The following is an 18,291-nucleotide window of genomic DNA, read 5'->3' on the forward strand; positions in this document are numbered from 1 at the left end:
GGCAGCTGCTTGGCAGTCCCTGGAGTCTCTTCCAGCTGCTAAGTCTTTAACCAAGAAATACTGCCCTTCCGTTAGTGACCCCAGCTATCTCTACTCACCCCACTCCCGAGAGTTTGGTGGTACAGGCGGCTACGGCCACCTCGAGGCAGGCGGCGTACCCTACCATCCCTCTGGATAGGGATGACAAGCGCTTCGACGGTTGGGCCGGAATGTATTTTCTGCTGGGAGCATGGCCCTGAAATCGGCCAACTCCACGTGTGCCTTGGCAAGGTGCTCACACACTGTGTAATTGTTTCTTCGGTGGCTGAGCATATTCCCGAGGGGGAAGAAAGGGATGGGGTTCCATGCTCTCGTGCAGGACGGCAAGGATGCCATGTGTGAATCCCTTCAGTCGGGTTTGGCTACGGCCGATAGTGTTAGCTGATCCATGACTGCGAGCACCGTTATACAGAGATTTGCGTGGTTGCGGAAGTCGGGGTTTGCTCCGGATGTGCAGGCCCGTCTTCTCAACATGCCCTTTGACAGCGCACATTGGTTTGGCAGCAAGGCTGACGAGAGTCTTGAGAGGTTGCAGACCTCAAAAGCTGCGGCGAAATCTTTAAGCACCGCGGTGCGTCAACCTCTGCCTTTTCGTCCTAGGGGACAGCAGGGGAGGTTCTTTTCTTTACTGGGGGGCCGCCAGTCAAAGAGGCCAGTGAAAGAGTACCCGTGGTGGTCAGGGGAATCGTGGTGCCAAAGCCGCCCACGCAGCTGCCTCTTTGCCTTCAGGCACTTCCAAACAGTTGTGAGTCCATGTCCCATGGTTCGCCGGTTGGGGGCAGACTGTCTCAGCATCTCGAAGAATGGCGTGCCATTACTTCAAATGCATGGGTTCTGGATACCATTGCCCATGGCTACTGCCTTCCCTTCCTTCAGCGGCCTCACGACAATCCACTGGGGAAACTCTTTGAAGCTTCCGGATCCGCTCCTTGCGCAGGACGTTTTGAGCCTGCTGGAGAAATGCGCTATAGAACTGGTGCCTGTAGCGGAGAGGAACAAGGGATGGTATTCCCCTTATTGTCTTTTTTTCCAAAGAAAGACGGGGGATTGAGACCCATCATGGACTTGTGTTGGTTAAACAAACGTCTCAGGAAGGACAAGTTCAAGATGGTTACTCTTTCTCAAGTCCTCCAGGCCCTTCAACTTCAGGATTGGTTGGTGTCTCTGGACCTCAAGGATGCTTACTTTCATGCGCCCATTCATCCCGCGCGCAGGAAGTACCTGAGGTTTGTGGCTGGTGACACGCACTTTCAGTTTCAGGTCCTGCCGTTCAGATTGACCTCCCTCCGAGGGTCTTCAACATGCTAATGGTCGAGGGTCTTCAACATGCTAATGGTGGTGGCAGCGTACCTCAGGCGAGGGGGGTGGTGGATTCATTTCTCCTGCTACCTCTCACGTGCTTGCGTTGGATCCTCTCTGTGTCACCTGCCGCACTCTCCATGGCCTGTGCTTCTTCCTGAATTTCAAGAAATCGCATCTGACACCTTTCCAACAGCTCCAGTACATCGGGGCTGTTCTAGACACGTCCTTGGGGAAGTGTTCACCTTCCAAGGTAAGGGCTCATCACATTGTGCAGATGGTGGACACGTTTCAACATGCCCAGAGTCTCCCGGCTTTCGAATTCTTAAGGTTGCTCGGCCTCATGGCCTCCTGCATTTTCCTGGTGCCAGAGGCCAGGCTGTGGATGAGATCCCTGGAGTGGGCTCTCAAGATGCAGTGGTCACAGTTCTCCGGCAAGATGTCGGATCACGTTCAGATTCCGCTCTCGGTCTCCCCGGATCTTCTGTGGTGGGCCAATGAAGGGAACTTGATGAAGGGGGGACAGTTTTGGCAACCGTGGCTGGAGGTGACGGAAGTGACGGATGCTTCCCTCACAGGATGGGGCGCTCATGCCAGCGATGCCTTCTAGGAAGAAACGAGAATTTATACACAATTCGTCCTCAATGATGATGACCTGCATCACTACCAACGTCATCCTACGTGGCAAACTACAAAAACCTACGAGTTTGGGTGATTGGCTCTGAGTGAATATCTAAGTATAGGATCCATACTAGTCTAAAAAAGTGCAAATATGTGATTGGTTATTTAACAGGTGGGGCAACTAAGCCCTCCCCTAAAAATGACCACTATGAACATCACCAAATATACAATGTCCCATTGGTTTACACAACTATAGGAACCCTAATTACACAGTCCTCTACAATTGGTTGGCACTCTAACCTTCGTCAGTACTCTTCCATTGACATCTAGCAGCATGCAGGCTGGCCATCCAGGTGCTGGTGAGCTCTCTTTAATTATTGCTTCCCACAAATTAGCATATCAATCTATCATCATCTCAGTGGTCTGTCAGTTAGGCTTTGAAGCTCGGCCTTGAGAGTGTTCTTGGCTCTGAGAAATTCAGGGAGTGAAGGCACGCTCTGCTCTCGTGCGTAGGTGTGACCATGTCGTTCGTCCAACTTCATCATTCCATGTGACTAGAGACCATGGAATCGAGCCTTTAGTGCATTTTAATACTATTTTTAATAGACCTCTGTTCTTCCTTGTCTGGTTCATGCCTTGTATCCAATGTCAGTTTACTCCAGTTTGATAAGACCTTGGCTTCTTTGGCTCATCCAGCCTTGTCTGCTGAGATTCACTTTATAATTAAATTTGCTTTTTAACTGAGACACTCTGAAAATGAGGCTTTCTCGGCCTTCTTGCTAAAATCCAGCACTGCTATAATGCGTAGTGGAAACATCCATCATTTACTTGTCCATGTGCATATATATATATATATATATATATATATGTCGCTTGCTGAAATCTATTCGCTATAAAGCCAGCTTTAAGATTACTTTTTCGGCTTGCGTTCCTTTTGCATCTGTACACGTATAACATAGCTTAATGTCTTCATCTGTTCTGTGGCATAAGCTTCTTCACCTTGATCCCAAGATGTTACTTATCCTTGATACTTTCTTGATGCCTTATAGAATGTCTACTTTCTCTGGTCTCTACATCTCTTCTTGGTACGTCAGCTCAGCTCTGTGTGAAGTTTACTTGGCGATGGTTGGTGACGTCACCATTCGTCTTGACCCTTCATTTGCTCTGCTTCTTCAGGAATCGAATTTAAACCACCATCATATTTCCTCGTATGCAGATATGGTTTCCTCAATGGGAATCTTGCCTCTAGGATTCCTTTTGGCATTTGTCGTTTTAACTGCTCCGTGTATGTCACATACTGTGGTTTCCAAAATACAGGCAATGGGGGCGGAACGGCTGAGGTGGGGGTACTTGGCTTCTCCTCTACACTCCCCCACCATCCCCCCACCCCCCTCTGGCTGATTCATCGACCACTCTCATCATCCTTCACATCCAGACATTCAGGTCTGAAGAAAAGCTTCTCTGGGATCCATATCTTTGACACCCTTCAGGCATCCTGCTGTTTTCACATGCTCATCTTTGTTCCACGTCCTAAGACTGAATTGTCCATCTAGACTGCAATAGATCCATCTTCCCACATACTTCTTATGATTCTTTGGATATAGGAACTTCGTTCTCTCAGGTGCATGAATACTGGCCTTAACAAAGTCTCATTTCTTCATCTGTCAGATTTTTGGTTTCCAACATGGTTCAACATCTATCATGATCTTCATCACTATGGCTTTCTTTGCTGTCTTCTTGCATTGTGAGATTAGAATCCAAGCAATATCGTCACTATTAGGGCTCCAAGGAACTTGAAAATGTCAGCCATCCATTGTGGAACCCAAGAAAAGAGCAATCCAAACCAGCTGTCATCAGCAACATCTTCCACTTTGTCTATCATCTGCCCATGGAGCTTTGTCAGCATGTCTATGGCCTCTGTCAAGGTTCCATTCTCGTCATGAGAAGGTATAAATGTGCAACATGATTCTCCAATTTTTGTACAAACAACCCCACCCATAGCTGAAATCATATCTAAGACATATATGTTCTGACGAGTCATCAGTCGTATGGCTCATCTTTTCTGATTGCTTTGAACCCCTTTATGGTAGTGTTGATTGTAGCAATTTGCATCTGGTAATCTGCAGCCATTTGGTATTTGCTCCAACCTGAATCCTCTGCATAAAGAGCAATGTAAAAACTGACGAGGTCTGGCTGAACAGCCTGTGCTCATATGAAATGGCATTAAAAACATCTATGGATTTTGCTGGAAAATAGTTTTCTCTCGTCATTAGCTCCACATATCTCTTCTTCCTTAGATGAGCATCTGCTTTTGGAAAGCTGTCAAGGTGTAAGTCACTTTTTGGAATCACCAGTGCTGGAACATTCACATTCACTAATGAACATTGTCCTTCCCAACCCTTGGGTAGCTTTGTGTACTCCCTGGATCCACAAGCCCAATAATGATCCATGATTACTGCTGTTCCATGTATCATTCCTCGTACATCAAAGATTCAACCACAATTCTGATTCTCTCCAACTTTTCTTGTGCAATTATTTCTGAAGCACAGTTTTGAACTTTCCAGAGGGACTATCTGCAAGGGTCCTCCTGTCTTCGACCCAAGTCAGTAGCTTAGCAAGTCCTGGCCATAATAGCTTACATCCGTTCTTTACGATGTCAATGGCAGGTTCCTAACAACCAATGACCACCCAGGCTCTGCAGATTACCACTCCTCCTTCCCATCTGTCTGGTGATAACAAATCTACATTTGGCCTCATCTACAAATTTCTTCTGCAGATTTTTCTGGACTCTCCAGTCTTTTGTTTACCTCCAATCTAATTCCAGCTCTTTTCACTCCAGGCTTCTCGTATCTGATCACACGTTTCTTGTCTTTGTGTCTTGGATGTAGTCGTCTTCATCTGGATCTGTCCATTCAGTTGCCCATTTGAGGTAGGCATGTTGGCCCATGAACTGGCCTCTTGTTTTACAAAGTGCTATGTGCGAAAGAAAATGAGCTGTCTGAACATCTATTTCGATGGCTATGAAGATCTTGGATTTTCCCAATATGTAAGGCAGGAGTGCAAACACAAAGTATTCCTCCTTCGAAGATCTTTTTCCACCTTCCTTCATATGTTGGTACCATATGTTATTTCCCAGGTGAGCTGTACTGTCCAGGTAATCCTTCAGGTGGTCAAAATCATCCTTTTTGGTGCTTCTTTTAGACCTCATTCTTCTCATGTGACCTTCCGTAATCATTTCATGAAGTGTGTTAGCATAACTCCCTCTAACTGGATCAATTATAGGAGTACCTATCAGTGCTCCCTGAGTAGCAGATAGGTCAGAGTTTCATCCTCTCAACATACCATGTAGGCAAGAAAATGTCTCGCAGAATCTCCATCTGTGATTTGTCTTTTAGGAATCATGCTTGGGTTATTTATCACAGGCCCAGGTGTAATTGCATGCCTTACTTGTATAGGCTCACCTATCAGCCCCGGTTCCTGCCTGTCTTTCCAAGCCTGTCTCTTTCGTCCAAGGAGAGTTTCTAAGACACTTCTTGCATGTGACTGATTGTTAGTAACACTTATCTCACTTTCAGGCAATTTGTCATCTTTCTTTGGAACAGGAATAACTACATAGGGTCTTGGCTGCCTAGTATTTGCTACAATCATACCTTGCTTCTTCTCCGGAAGATTCACAGGAGTCTTGGCCTCATGTACATCAATGTAGTACGATGTGTGCACTGTGATTGAAAGCAGTATGATTATGAACAAAATGCAAGTGTGAATAATACACAGGATATCTTACAGCATCAACCTTGCGGACCACGTGGACGTCTCTCTATATCTGGCATAATTATGTTACTACTAATACTGCCCATCTTTATTGCCTAAGGAAGGAAAAATTTACTTTAATACATCAGCATTATGTACTGCTTCTGGAAGCTGCTATCTTGACTCAACAACTTATCCTCGATCAGCTGTCTGCTTTACTGGATACCAAGGATCAAACTCCTCAATGTTTTCCTGGAACCAGTCTTTAACCAGACGAAACATGGATGTCTCTCCAGGAAGAAGAAAAACGACTTCAGTAAGTCTAGATAAGTTAAACGACACACACCAGTTCCCGGTTGATTCCTCAAATCTGCTTTAGACCAGACGACTTGTTTCATGCTGAAAGAAATTCATCATAAGTTCTGTCTGACCAGCAACCTCTCGATCCGTCCCTCGAAGGAAAGTTTCACTCTGACCGGGAAGTTCTCGCAGAATAAGCGTTTACTTGCAATATGACGTCTCAAGATTTCATTTAGTGCTGCATTGTTTCTCGCATCCCTTAGGAATGTATGCACGTCTGTGTGTCTTCCAACAAGATGCAGGTATTCTTCAATCAGACGATAGAAAACCACACTGACCAGTTTGTGTGCATCATCAGCGGATAGGGGCATTTTTCCTTTCCCCACTATACTCTGGTAGCTGCAGAATTTGCTCGATAATTGCTGTGAGCAACCTTCTTACAATGGGGCCATTCTCAGGATCTTGCAGAAAAACATGTATGCTAGTAGTTCTTCCTACGATAGCTGGATAAGTTCGCAGAATGAAGAGAAACACTTCAAATATGATCCTTGAAACGCTGTCACTGGGAATCACCATGGGCAAATCCAAACAAACTCAGTGAGAAATTAATCTGGTTACTGCACCCTCTTCCAATTGTCAAAAATGAACTCAGAATTTGGCATATTTCTCTTCTTATCAAAGCTTAAAGCATGCCTCAGTCTAAAGTCAACAAACTCCTGTGGCTTTAAGAGCAAAAGATCTTCCCATAACCCTGAAATTAATGCACAGTGTGTTCAAATCAGCTTCCCTTAATGCTTTAACAAATTACTAAAAACAGTGTCCCGAAATAAGCCACAGCCTGACAAAAGCTTTTCTTTTAGTCGACAGCCTATGCGTCCTTCTTCCTCGTCATATACCTTGTTCGCATCTGTTGAGGTTCTTCCCTGATGCTTGCTTCTGAAGAGGGTGGGGGCAGAGAAGCTTCTCCAGTGTAAACTTTGACATCACCTAAAAAAGTCCAAGTGTGTTTGCCTTGCACTCTGACTGCAGACAGCGTGACGTCTTCCACTATGAAAGGGCCATTAAATCTGGGCTTGTGCCACTTCCTTGTGAAATTGCAGATTAGGACTGCATCACCGGGGAATAGTTTGGGAAGACCAAGTTCTTCAACACCACTTGTTGAAGCATCTCATTCTGTGTTCTGCACTGCCCCACACCCTTTTCGCTGTAGCTGACCTGAAATGACAAATTGAGTCATACACGTAAGATAGCCATGTAGCTCCATTCCTAACAGTTCTGCTAGTGGCTGAGCATCACTTCTAACTCTGGAGGGAGGTGTGAAGGGTGTCCTCATCCGTCTCCCTGTCACCATCTCATGGGGGGTGAGATGGTGGTCCGAACCTGGTTGGTTCCTCAATGCATATAATGCCAGAAGTAGGCAATGCAACCACCCTTTCTTCAAGGTAAGCTTCAACTTGGCTATCCTCTCTTTAAGCAAGCCGTTGAGCCATTCACAGAATCCATTTTCTTGTGGATGATAGGCCGAAGAAAACTTGTGTTTTATACCAAGCAACAGGCTGATCTGCTCAAGATTTACAAACTGTGGGCCATTGTCTGACCTCATTACTTCACATACTCCCCATCTATGAAATACCTCTCGCGCTAAGAATTTGGCTGCACAGGTAGAGTCTGGGTATGTACACAGACCAGCCTCAATCCATTGTGAAAAGGGACAAATTACTACAATCCTGTATCTATATCCATTACATACGTGTCGACCTAGTCAATATGCAAATGCTGAAAGGGGCCAATGGGTCTTGGAATAATTCCCCTAACTGTGCGCAGTGTATGCCCAGCCGTGAATTTTTGACACACGATGCAGTTCACTACATAGAACGCAACATGCTCTAACAAATTTGGTACAAACCAATCCTCTGCAATAGTTGCAGTGAGGTTCTCTCTAGTTGTGTGTGCAGGGTAGTGTAGCTGTTCCAGCGCCACCCTTAATAAGGCTACAGGCATCACCGGTTTACCAGTGCTGTCTTGTCACCACAATGCTTCAGAGGGGTTTAAAGAACACCCTCTTCTCGTCCACAAATCCTTCTCATTTTGAGGTGCTTCCCCCGGACCTCCATTAATTGCGTCTTTGACAAATCACTACATCTTTCAGACACGTTCATCATTGCAACCATTTTCTCATTTACATCAGGCGTATCAAATGGCATTACATTTTCTGAACATGCAGTGAGTTTCACTTCATTGTCTGCTGCTTGGTTTCCGTGTGAGATAATCTGCCCTTTTAGTATGTGCTGCGCATTTAATGAATGTGCTGGCTACTGGGAGGTGCAGTGCCTCAATAAGCCTGTCCAATAAGGCAGCGTACTGCACTGGCATGCCATCCGCTCACATGAGAGCCCCTCCTTTCCCAAAGTGCTAATCCTGCGTGCACCATTGACGTCACATAGGCGGAGTCGCTGTACACCGTTACTTCCTGGTCTGCATGATTCTCGAGTGCAACAATCCGCATAACTAACTCTGCAGCCTGTGCTGAATAATGAGACGGTAGTCGAGAACTTACCATCTTCCTAAACTCCCCATTGGCCTTGTGCTTTACTACAGCGGCACCTGTGTATCTCTGCCCATCATTCTAATAGATCCTTGAAGAACCGTCAATAAAAACAATTTCTCCTCCTGCTAAAGCATTCTCTTTTATCCGAGGGATTTCATCATAGAACTCTTCATAGTTTGCACAGTCATGCGCATGCTCGTCCTCTGCCAGTGGTTCAGCTATAAACATGGCAGGATTCACTATTCTGCATCGAACTGTTTTGATCGCTGGATTCGATATGACTACCTCATAGGCAGAAGCCCTTTGAGAAGTCAACGTGCCTTTTTGGATTCTCTAAAATGGCAAACCGTGCATGTTCAACAAATAACGTCATAGAGCATCCCATCACTATGCTTGCAGCTTTCCCTATGGCGAATGCGGCGCTGCCAGCGATTGTTCACATGGAAAATGACCCCTCATCACTCGGTCTAAAATCCCACTGTAATATGCAAGGGGCTTGTATCCCAATGTGGTTCTCTTCTCTGTGTAAGGACTGCTGTCTTAACAGTGCCATCTGTGTGCGAAAACAAAAAGAATTCCTCAGCATAATTAGGAATCCCTAAAACTGGAGCTGCGCAAATCGCTCTTTTCAACTTGTCAAAGCCTTCTTCCATTTCATCAAACCACACAATTTCTTCCTGCGTTACCTGTGATTTCTTTAAAGCCTGCAATAAAGGCATTGTATAAGAACTGTAGTCAAAGACCCATGCTCTGACATAATTACATAATCCCAGAAATCTCTGCATGTGCTTTATCGTGTGTGGCTTTGTGGTTTTCAAAATAGCCTCAGCTCTCTCACGAGTAACCTTTCCTTCATGTGAAATCAATTGGCCAATGTGCAACACCTCTTGTTGACAATACTGTAACTTCTCTTTGTCAACCTTATATCCTTTGTCAGCAAGTGTAACCATCAGCTGAACAGAATTGCGTCTGCACTCTTCCTCTGAAGTGTTGCAAACTAAAATGTCATCAACGTATTGCAACACAACACTTTCTAAATCAATATTGCTTAAGTCCATCTGGAGGAGTCTATTGAAAATCGATGTAATCTCATGCTTTTTAACTTGGTCTGTCTGAACCTAAATGACGTCAGATCCTGCGAGTCTTTGTGGAATGGGATTGAGAAAAACGCATTTTTCAAATCAATCACAGTGAAATATGGTGCTTCAACAGGTATATTACATAAGATTGTAGCCAGATTAGAAACTAGAGGTAACTCGGCCTCTACAATCTGGTTTATCGGGCGTAAATCTTGAATTCGTCTCCACGACCGCCCCTTTGATTTTTGATAGGGTACACCGTAGTATTGCATGATGACTCTGTCACTAAGATACCCTGATCCATCATGGCGGGAATTGTCTTAAAAATACCTTCATCTGCCTCTCGAGACATAGGATACTGTCGTGCTCGAGGTAAGATTGCTCCTGGTTTTAATTGAATCTTTACTTCTCCAACCCCCTTCAACAGGCCTATGTCATAGGGGCCTGTGGTCCATAATGAAACTGGCACTTTCGCCATGTCTTCATCAAAGTACTCAGGATGTTTTTGTGCTAACATCATTTTCTGAGGAAGTCCCTGTTTGATTGCTCTCACCCAAAAAGTAATGCTCATGTCAAATATGACTTTGTCATCAGATGGATGATCTCCAAATAGATCGTCATCAGTGATGTCAGTCAGTCTGTAACCTCCCCCGATGGCAATTATTGCACACCATTGTCTGCCCTCATCATCATTCCCATCAAGCAAAGCTATTTCACCTCGTCCTATGGCTGCTTGCAGCTGTAAGGGAAAAACTCGCCCCTCTTTCATCAGGTATTCTCATTGTTTTGCCTACTAGGCCTGGTAGCCATGTCAACAGAATGCGTACTCAAAGGAAAACCTCTGGTTCTAAAGGCTTTGCCTGCATGGCCATTTGTCCCGCAAATGCCATAATAAATTCACTCACGTTTAGATAATGCATTCCTGGTGTTGAACACACTATAGCTTCATCAGTAAACTAAATTGTTATATTCAACTTTGTCATTAAATCTCGACCCAATATATTGACAGGTTTCTACATCGAGTATCGCAAAGGTACCAACATGTCACACACTCCTATAGAGTCTGGTAATTCTTCAGTAAAACGAACTCTACTTGTAGCTCCTGTAAAACCTTGAGTATTCATGGCATTGCCAGACATCGAAAATGTTCCCTTCTCATATACATGAGCGTGTTGCACCCGTGTCTACTAAAAACAAAAAAGATTTGCCTCCTATATTGATGTCTAACCTCGGTTCCTTGTGAGGATTCGGCATCACGGATAGTACTGAATACATCAGGTCTCCCAGTGAGCTGTCCTATTGCGGGTACAGCGTCATTCCGTTACCTGTAAAAGGATTCCCCTCCATTGACAGTGACACCCCCTACTCTAGGAGTGATTAGCTGTCCTGTGCTTGTATTTTGCTGAATCTGCATGGGCGGATGCTGCGACTGCCCTTGTGATGCATTGACTGCTACCTGCTGTGTTTGCAAGTCTAGCTTCATTCTTGGGGCTTGCTGCTGCTGCATCGTTTGATTCTGAGCAAATCCATCTCCACTCTGATGCGAATACGCAGGTGGATTTGAATTCCCCCCTCTTAAAAATTGGCCGTTTTGCACAAACCCTTGAATTCTACACATACGAGCAAAGTTCCTTGTCATACTACATATCCAATATGTAGGTCGTCTCCTAATCTGCCCATCCTGCATATTTGGACTGTCATTCTGCATACTTTGAAACCCACCTTGATTAATCTGGAAGCTTACCTGAGTGTTCTGCCAATTCCCTTGATTATTCTGAAAGCCTCTTCCTCGAAATCCTTCCTTTCCTCGCGGAGCAAATCCATTATTGCCCTGATCAAACTGCCTTTGGTTATTCACCTGCGGCACATTCGTGGTCTGCTATGAATACGATTCATCTACACTAGTCAACATTACCCCTTCAATGGCATACTTGAACAACTTCTTCTGTACTAACTTTGCCTCTTCGCTTTTCCTAGCGTCATCCTTCTTGCAATTCTTTTCCTGCAAGAGTCTGCAATGATGCGCAATGGTCAGCTGAATCTCAGATCACGGTTTGGCTTCCATACCCACTAACTTCTTGAGCTATTTCTGTACAGGGTCTGGCAGCCCTTGGCACAATATATGATGGAACACAGGTATAGATTTTCCCCAAGATTCGCGTGTCACCACGGTCGACTGCACTGGAAATTCAGAATGTAAACAAGCGGATCATCTCCGTCTTGCATCTTTTTCGTCATTATAGCTCCCATATTGGACATGTCTGGATACAGTACTCTAAGCGCTTTCCAGACTGCCACTCTACAGTTGTGGAATGGTGCTACACCTTGAGCAGTGTTAACTGTAGTAACACCAGCATATCCTGCCCTCGTCCATACATCGTCTCTCACAAAGTATGGCGGTCAGGAGTCCCTTAATGTCCCCTATAGCCAATGTATTTCCTCCCGTCATTTTCTCAAGCTCATGTATCCATTTTCCAGCACCAGAATTTAAACTCAGAGGTTTACACCTTACATTATCCTGGTCCATGTGGGGCCACGTTATATATTGTGGTCTGGCCCCCCCTTTCTCTAGGAAGGGAAACTGTGAAGCCCCTAACTCATTCTCATCTCATCATTTGTCTGTCCACCGCAGGGACAATATTCCCACATCGCCTTCTTCCTGGCAGCGATCTTAATCTGCTCACATATGGTGGTGACTCCCCCCTCTCACCATGGAGTTACCCTTTAGGTTGGTCTAACTGCATCAATGATTTTGACGACCGAGGTATAGGTGCATCCAAATCTGACTTCTTTATCCATTGAAAAGCATCCCTCCGGACCACATACAGCCCCTCTCTCTTCCCCACAGAAGGTGTCTGTCTTCGTCTGACATTTCCTGTGCCCAACTTGTGCAACTTCTCTCCTCTTCATCTCTGTTCAGAGTCAGTCTATCTAAACACTACTCCTTCTGTCTCGTACTACATGAGGCTCCCTCTGTCATACAACTGTGTACTCTCGAGTCGATCATTTTTTATTTCTGGGCTTTCATTTCATGATATATTTTATCATTCGCTTCCCCAATGCTCCTAGAGTCAAACTCGTCTTCTAGATTTACTCTAGACGGGCCTGGTAATGACTCGTATTCTGGGAAGAATTCCTCTATGTCCTCCCATGCTACTTCTGGTTCGCGATTCCTCATCTCTTTTTCCTGGCAATCAAGATTGTGTGCTCTCAGCCTTCTTTTTCGTTCCATGTTATCATCAAGCACTCTTTGCTTCCTTGCTTCCTCTCTTACCCTGTCTTCCTCTTTTTTCTTCATATCCCTTCTCTCGTTCTGCATATTTCCTCATCATTTTGACTTTGTATTCTCATCCCTTAAATTCTCTTCTTCTATTCTTTTTTGTTCTAGCCTTTCCCGCTCATCAATTGCTCTGTCTATTATCACGTTTTCTTTGCTCTTCTGCTCTTTCTTGTTTTCACAATTGCTCCTCTTGATATAACTGCTCTCGTCTTTGTCTATCCTTCTTTTTTGCTCCTTCGTCTTTCAATCGTTCCTCTTTCTTTATACTTTTTGTCTTGCTCATCTTGATCTTCCCTTTGCCTTACATCCTTGATGCCTTTCCCATTGAATTAAGCAAAATCTGACCACCCAGCCATTCGTTCTGTAGAAGTGCTAACTCACCAGCTTTGTCTCTTTCTCCCTGCCATCTCTTTATTTCTCTTCCTATATCTAGAGATGTGCTTGCTCGATCACTTCTCTCTTGGGACCTTAGAGATTACATCTCTCTCAGTATTTTTCTCTGGGCTCTCGTCACTGCTTTGCGTAGGGGACTCATATGCTGGGTTGCTATACCCTGTCACCGCCTTAAGCTCCCTCAATAGGTATAACTCATTGTCTTTCTTACTATCGTCTTCTATTTGCGCCAGGGTGGGTGGAGCAGAAGGCTCATTAAGTATCCAATGTACAGGAGGCGGCTCATCTCCTTGGAGCTTGGTACATTTTCCAAAGCTCTAAGCTAGCTAGCTGCTTGGCTAGCTTTTTTCCCCATATATGCTGCATGCAAATATGTCGTTCTATGCTGCAGTGCTAGGCCATAAAGACCGCATATGGAAACTAAGGCACTATAACCATATACTAAAATGACACATCAGACGTGAGGTTCATTTTACAAACAAGTCTGGTTTATTTCAAAGTATTCTCAGTCGGCCGACTGGGTCTCACCGCCTCACGACGTGTGTTCCCAAACACCATGAGATGCGAGAGAGAACAGCGCTCAAGCAACAATATACATACATTAGAAATATCCTTTGTTAAGGCAATTCGACCCGCCCTCATACATACATGTCATACAGGCTAGGGTTCATTAATTGACAATTATGACACATTATGACAAGTCTTCATTCAGCCTGAACATAGTTATTTTGGCAAAGGCAGCAGGGACGGCGTTCTGTTATGAGGAACATGGAGCTCTGGCTCGGCAAGGATATTGTGTTCTTAGCAGGGAGACATTCCTTACTACGTTATCTGTGTGTTTCGGCTCATGAGCTAAGGGTCAGATAGTTGAAGCAGAAAATACCACTCTCTGTGAAGGAGCACCGCTAGGAGAATATAATTAATGTTTAACTGCGTTTTAGAACAGCGCTTGCAAGACAACCCAGCACCTGGACTACTGATTAGATGCGGCTTCTGCTCGACTTCAAGGACTTAGTGAGGGAGAAAACCAATGTATTTCTGCACAGTTTGACATTCCTGTCTGTGTTAGTATTTTTAGCGTGCAAGCCGTGGCCTCGCACGGTGTGCAAGTTTAAAACATAGAATACATTTGCAAAGCGTTTTGACAGAAAAGAAAAAAGCAAATGGCCGACATTACACAAAATGGACGCTCTTTGGTTACATTGACGATTCTAGGATTGCAATGATTGTCACATGGTGCGATTGGCTTCTGGCCAACATATCATACGTATCATTCGACTATAGGGTTGCTTTTCTGGTCTAACAAACCCTCCTTTTGGCCTTCAGCTAATAGCATCATCCATACATCGCGTCTTCATTAGACGAAGTGTCCAATTCCGAACTACCCATGTCGCTATAATCGTCATCAGAAATATGAATTGCCATAAATTCTTTAATTATTTCCTTTTCATGTTGTGCACCTTCACTTAACATGCGAGGAGGTTTTGTTCTAATTGTATGTACACACTCATTTTTAATTTGGGAGCAGAGGACTGGCAGGCATTGTATGCAACAACAGCAGAATATGAGGATTCCAAATATCATAACCAAAATTGCAATTAGTTTCCATCCCCATGATCGTAGCAGTTCCCAAAACCATGAACTCATTCAGATTCCAACCACCTATGGGGAACATGAATTTCAGAATTTAGGACATGCAATTTCTTAATTGCATTAAATATTGTGGGAGAGGAATACACCGCACGCTGACCCCACCAATTTGCATACTCCTCCACGATCAGCCAAAATTATATCAAGCACCATTCTATTTTGAAGTGCAATTAATCTGATTGCTTTTTGTTCCAGTGTCATATTATAGAGTATATCGGTTGTCCCATTTATCGTTTTTTCTTACACCCTGTACAGGTTTCTTATATTCCATGAGTTTATTGCTTGTCCCCAAAATGGTATAAATGATTTCGCTATATTGCCAAAAATCTGTCCTGCGGTATCATCTCGTCGTAGCCGAGATCTAGATGAATTTGCTATTTCAGATGTTTTGGTAAGAAATATACCAGGTAAAAGTATACCTAAATAACCGGTCCCTTCCCAAGTTCTAAGTAACCGTGGATAGGCTTGATCTCCACATATAAAATAGATAGAACCTCCTATATATAATGTTTTTTCTTCTTGTTCAAGCACAGCAATATTCATGCATCTAGTGAATGTTCCCACTGGGTAGGAACCTTTTTACCGCAAGCAAAATGGGACAGAACGTGGACTATGATTAATAGTATAGGAGGAGGCACAACATCGTTATTTCCTACTGGGGCAATTTTAAAGGTGATTAGGGACGGGTAAGGCCTAGAGAGCCTATCTACTGGACTTGTTGTTACCGGTTTCATTTTGCTTCTGCTTGTAAATACGGAACAACCCAACGGTTCCAGTACCAATCTTTCAAATTCATTTGTTTGTTCCATTAAACTGACCAGTGGCCCTATCATTCCATTTTCCAAAAAATAGCACACTTAATGATGCAGAACAGCTGGTATTAAGTGACAAAGGGTGTACATACCAACCCATTCCTCTTTCCCCGTGCTGGGGTAAATGGGAACAGACCCAACAATTGGACCTATTCAAGATAGCATGGGTCATATTCATAATCAGTAGTAATGTATTATTATCATACTCTTTTCTATGTTTCACTTCTTGTGAAGGGAGAGCACATGTACTGGGCTGCTCATGGTAGGAGCAGTGATAGCAGTCAGGAGAGAGTTTAAGGGATGCACAGTTTCTAGCTACCAAAATATTGGGACCAGTGTAATCAAAATGCAAAACGGTATCATAATCAGCATATTATTCTTTCCGAACCAAGTCTTTCTTAGAGTAGGCTTAAGCTCTATCTCTATATCATCAATAGCATCGGTGCAGGAGGGAGCAGGAGCAAATATAGGCATTGTCTGTAATGTTTATTTCAGGAAAGGTTTTTCAGTGTCCGTTGGGGAAAGTTCTCCACAGCAACACACATTAGCAACAAACGTTCAGGCCAGTCCAGGCTATCCTGCTTATAGATGATGGCAAGCTGATGTTAATGTTCACAGAGCTCCAAAAAGGCAGGAGTAAGTATCAATTTTATAGTGTCTGTACCATTTGCCCCCGCTTGTCCGTGCCAGGTTGCAAAGACCTTCACTTTCAATGGTAGCACCGGGAAACCGCGTGTCAAAGCTTTCAACTTGATACAGCTCGTACACACCTTTTGCCTAGGCCTCCGTTCCCAGCTTCATCCGTGAGCTAGGAACAAAGGCGAAACAAAAGCTGATCACTTCCGATTTTGAGAACGTAGATTGTACCTTACAGCTCCAGGTACAGTATGATCGATGAACAATGCGCTCTCATTTCCCAATGCAGGATCAGTGCCAACTTGTGATGCACTGCGTGATGATGATGAGGCAGCAGTCTGACAAAGTTGAGGCAACTTTGGCCTTTCGATCTTCGTTGCAATCTCTCCTGGCCCTTTCTCGGGCTTAGGAAGTACTTCTGACATGGAACTGGCGATGATATGTTTGTGATCAAATGCAGCTGTCTTTCTTTCGACGTCAGGATCATCAATCTCATTCTCATGTGGCAAAGGAAACTGAACTCTTTTTGTGTGTGTTGCGTGGATCCAGTGCTTGCGGCCATTCACTCGGACTGCAGTCTGCGTGGCCAGTAGCACCTGGAAGGGTCCTGTCCAGTGCTGTGCAAGTGAATATTTTCTTTCAAAAGTTTTCACCAAAGGCCAGTCTGCAGGCTGCATACAATGTCTTGGGCCGGTATATCTGACAGGAAGAGCCTCCTGCACCTGCTGATGAATCATACGCAAGTTTTGAGTCAACTGTTGGCAATAATCAATAAGTAATGGGTATTCAATATCCCTCAACCGTTTTGGTCGAGGCACGTTCCAGACATTTGCTGGTCTCCCCATCATGATCTCGTAAGGGGAGAGACCAGTCCTTGCCTGTACAGCTGTTTGCATGCTAAGTAAAGCTAGGGGTAGTGCATCGGGCCATTTCAAATTGCTCCCTGCTCAGATTTTATTCAACTTGTTTTTCAAGATACCGTTTTGGCATTCTACCAAACCGGCACTCATCGGGTGCCTGGCCAAATTGAATCGTTTATCAATTTGGAGACCTGCGCAAATTTGCAATATCACGGCCCCAATAAAGTGCGGCCCATTGTCTGACCATATGACACGGCTTAGCCCAAAAAGTATTTTTTTAGCATGGCTTTAGCTGTGGACATAGCTGTAAAATCTTTCAAGGGATAGGCCTCTACCCATTTGCTGAATGTGCAGACCACCACGAGGACATACTTACAGTTTTGGCACCTCTCCATTTCTATTAAATCAAAATGGATGACTTCAAATGGCATAGACGGAGGGCCAAAACTTCCTACTGGTGTCACTGTTCCCTTTCCAATGTTATGTTGTAAACAAGTCATGCAATTCTGAACCAATCTTTCAGCAGTTTTTCTAATGTGTGGATTCTGCCATACAGAATCCAGGTGTTAAATCATTTTTCTAGCACATATGTGTGTCGGACCGTGGGCCATAGTGACCATGGCCATCACATAGGCATTTGGCAACATCCATCGGTTATTTTGCTTGTCCACCCAACAACCCTCAGAATCTAATTCTGCTGGACCATCAGACCAATTTTTTATTTCATCTACAGTAGCTTCTGCTTGCATTTCCTTAACTGTTGCAATTCCGTTTTCTATCATGCAGGGTACTTCTTCTATTCTTTCGACATACATTTTTGTGTGTAAATCAGTGGCAGTTTGATTAGTGATTTTGTCTGCAAATGCGTTTCCCTTCCCTACATTACATGTTACTTTTTTATGTGTTTCACATTTCATTATCGCTAATTGCTTGGGAAGCGCAAGTGCTGACAACAGTCTCACTATCAAAGTGCCATGTTGGATTTTGGTTCCGTGTGATGTCAGGAAACCCCTTTCAGCCCATA

The sequence above is a fragment of the Ambystoma mexicanum genome, chromosome 12 (assembly GCF_040938575.1).
Source record: "Ambystoma mexicanum isolate Mex_15411 chromosome 12, UKY_AmexF1_1, whole genome shotgun sequence".
Classification (NCBI taxonomy): domain Eukaryota; kingdom Metazoa; phylum Chordata; class Amphibia; order Caudata; family Ambystomatidae; genus Ambystoma; species Ambystoma mexicanum.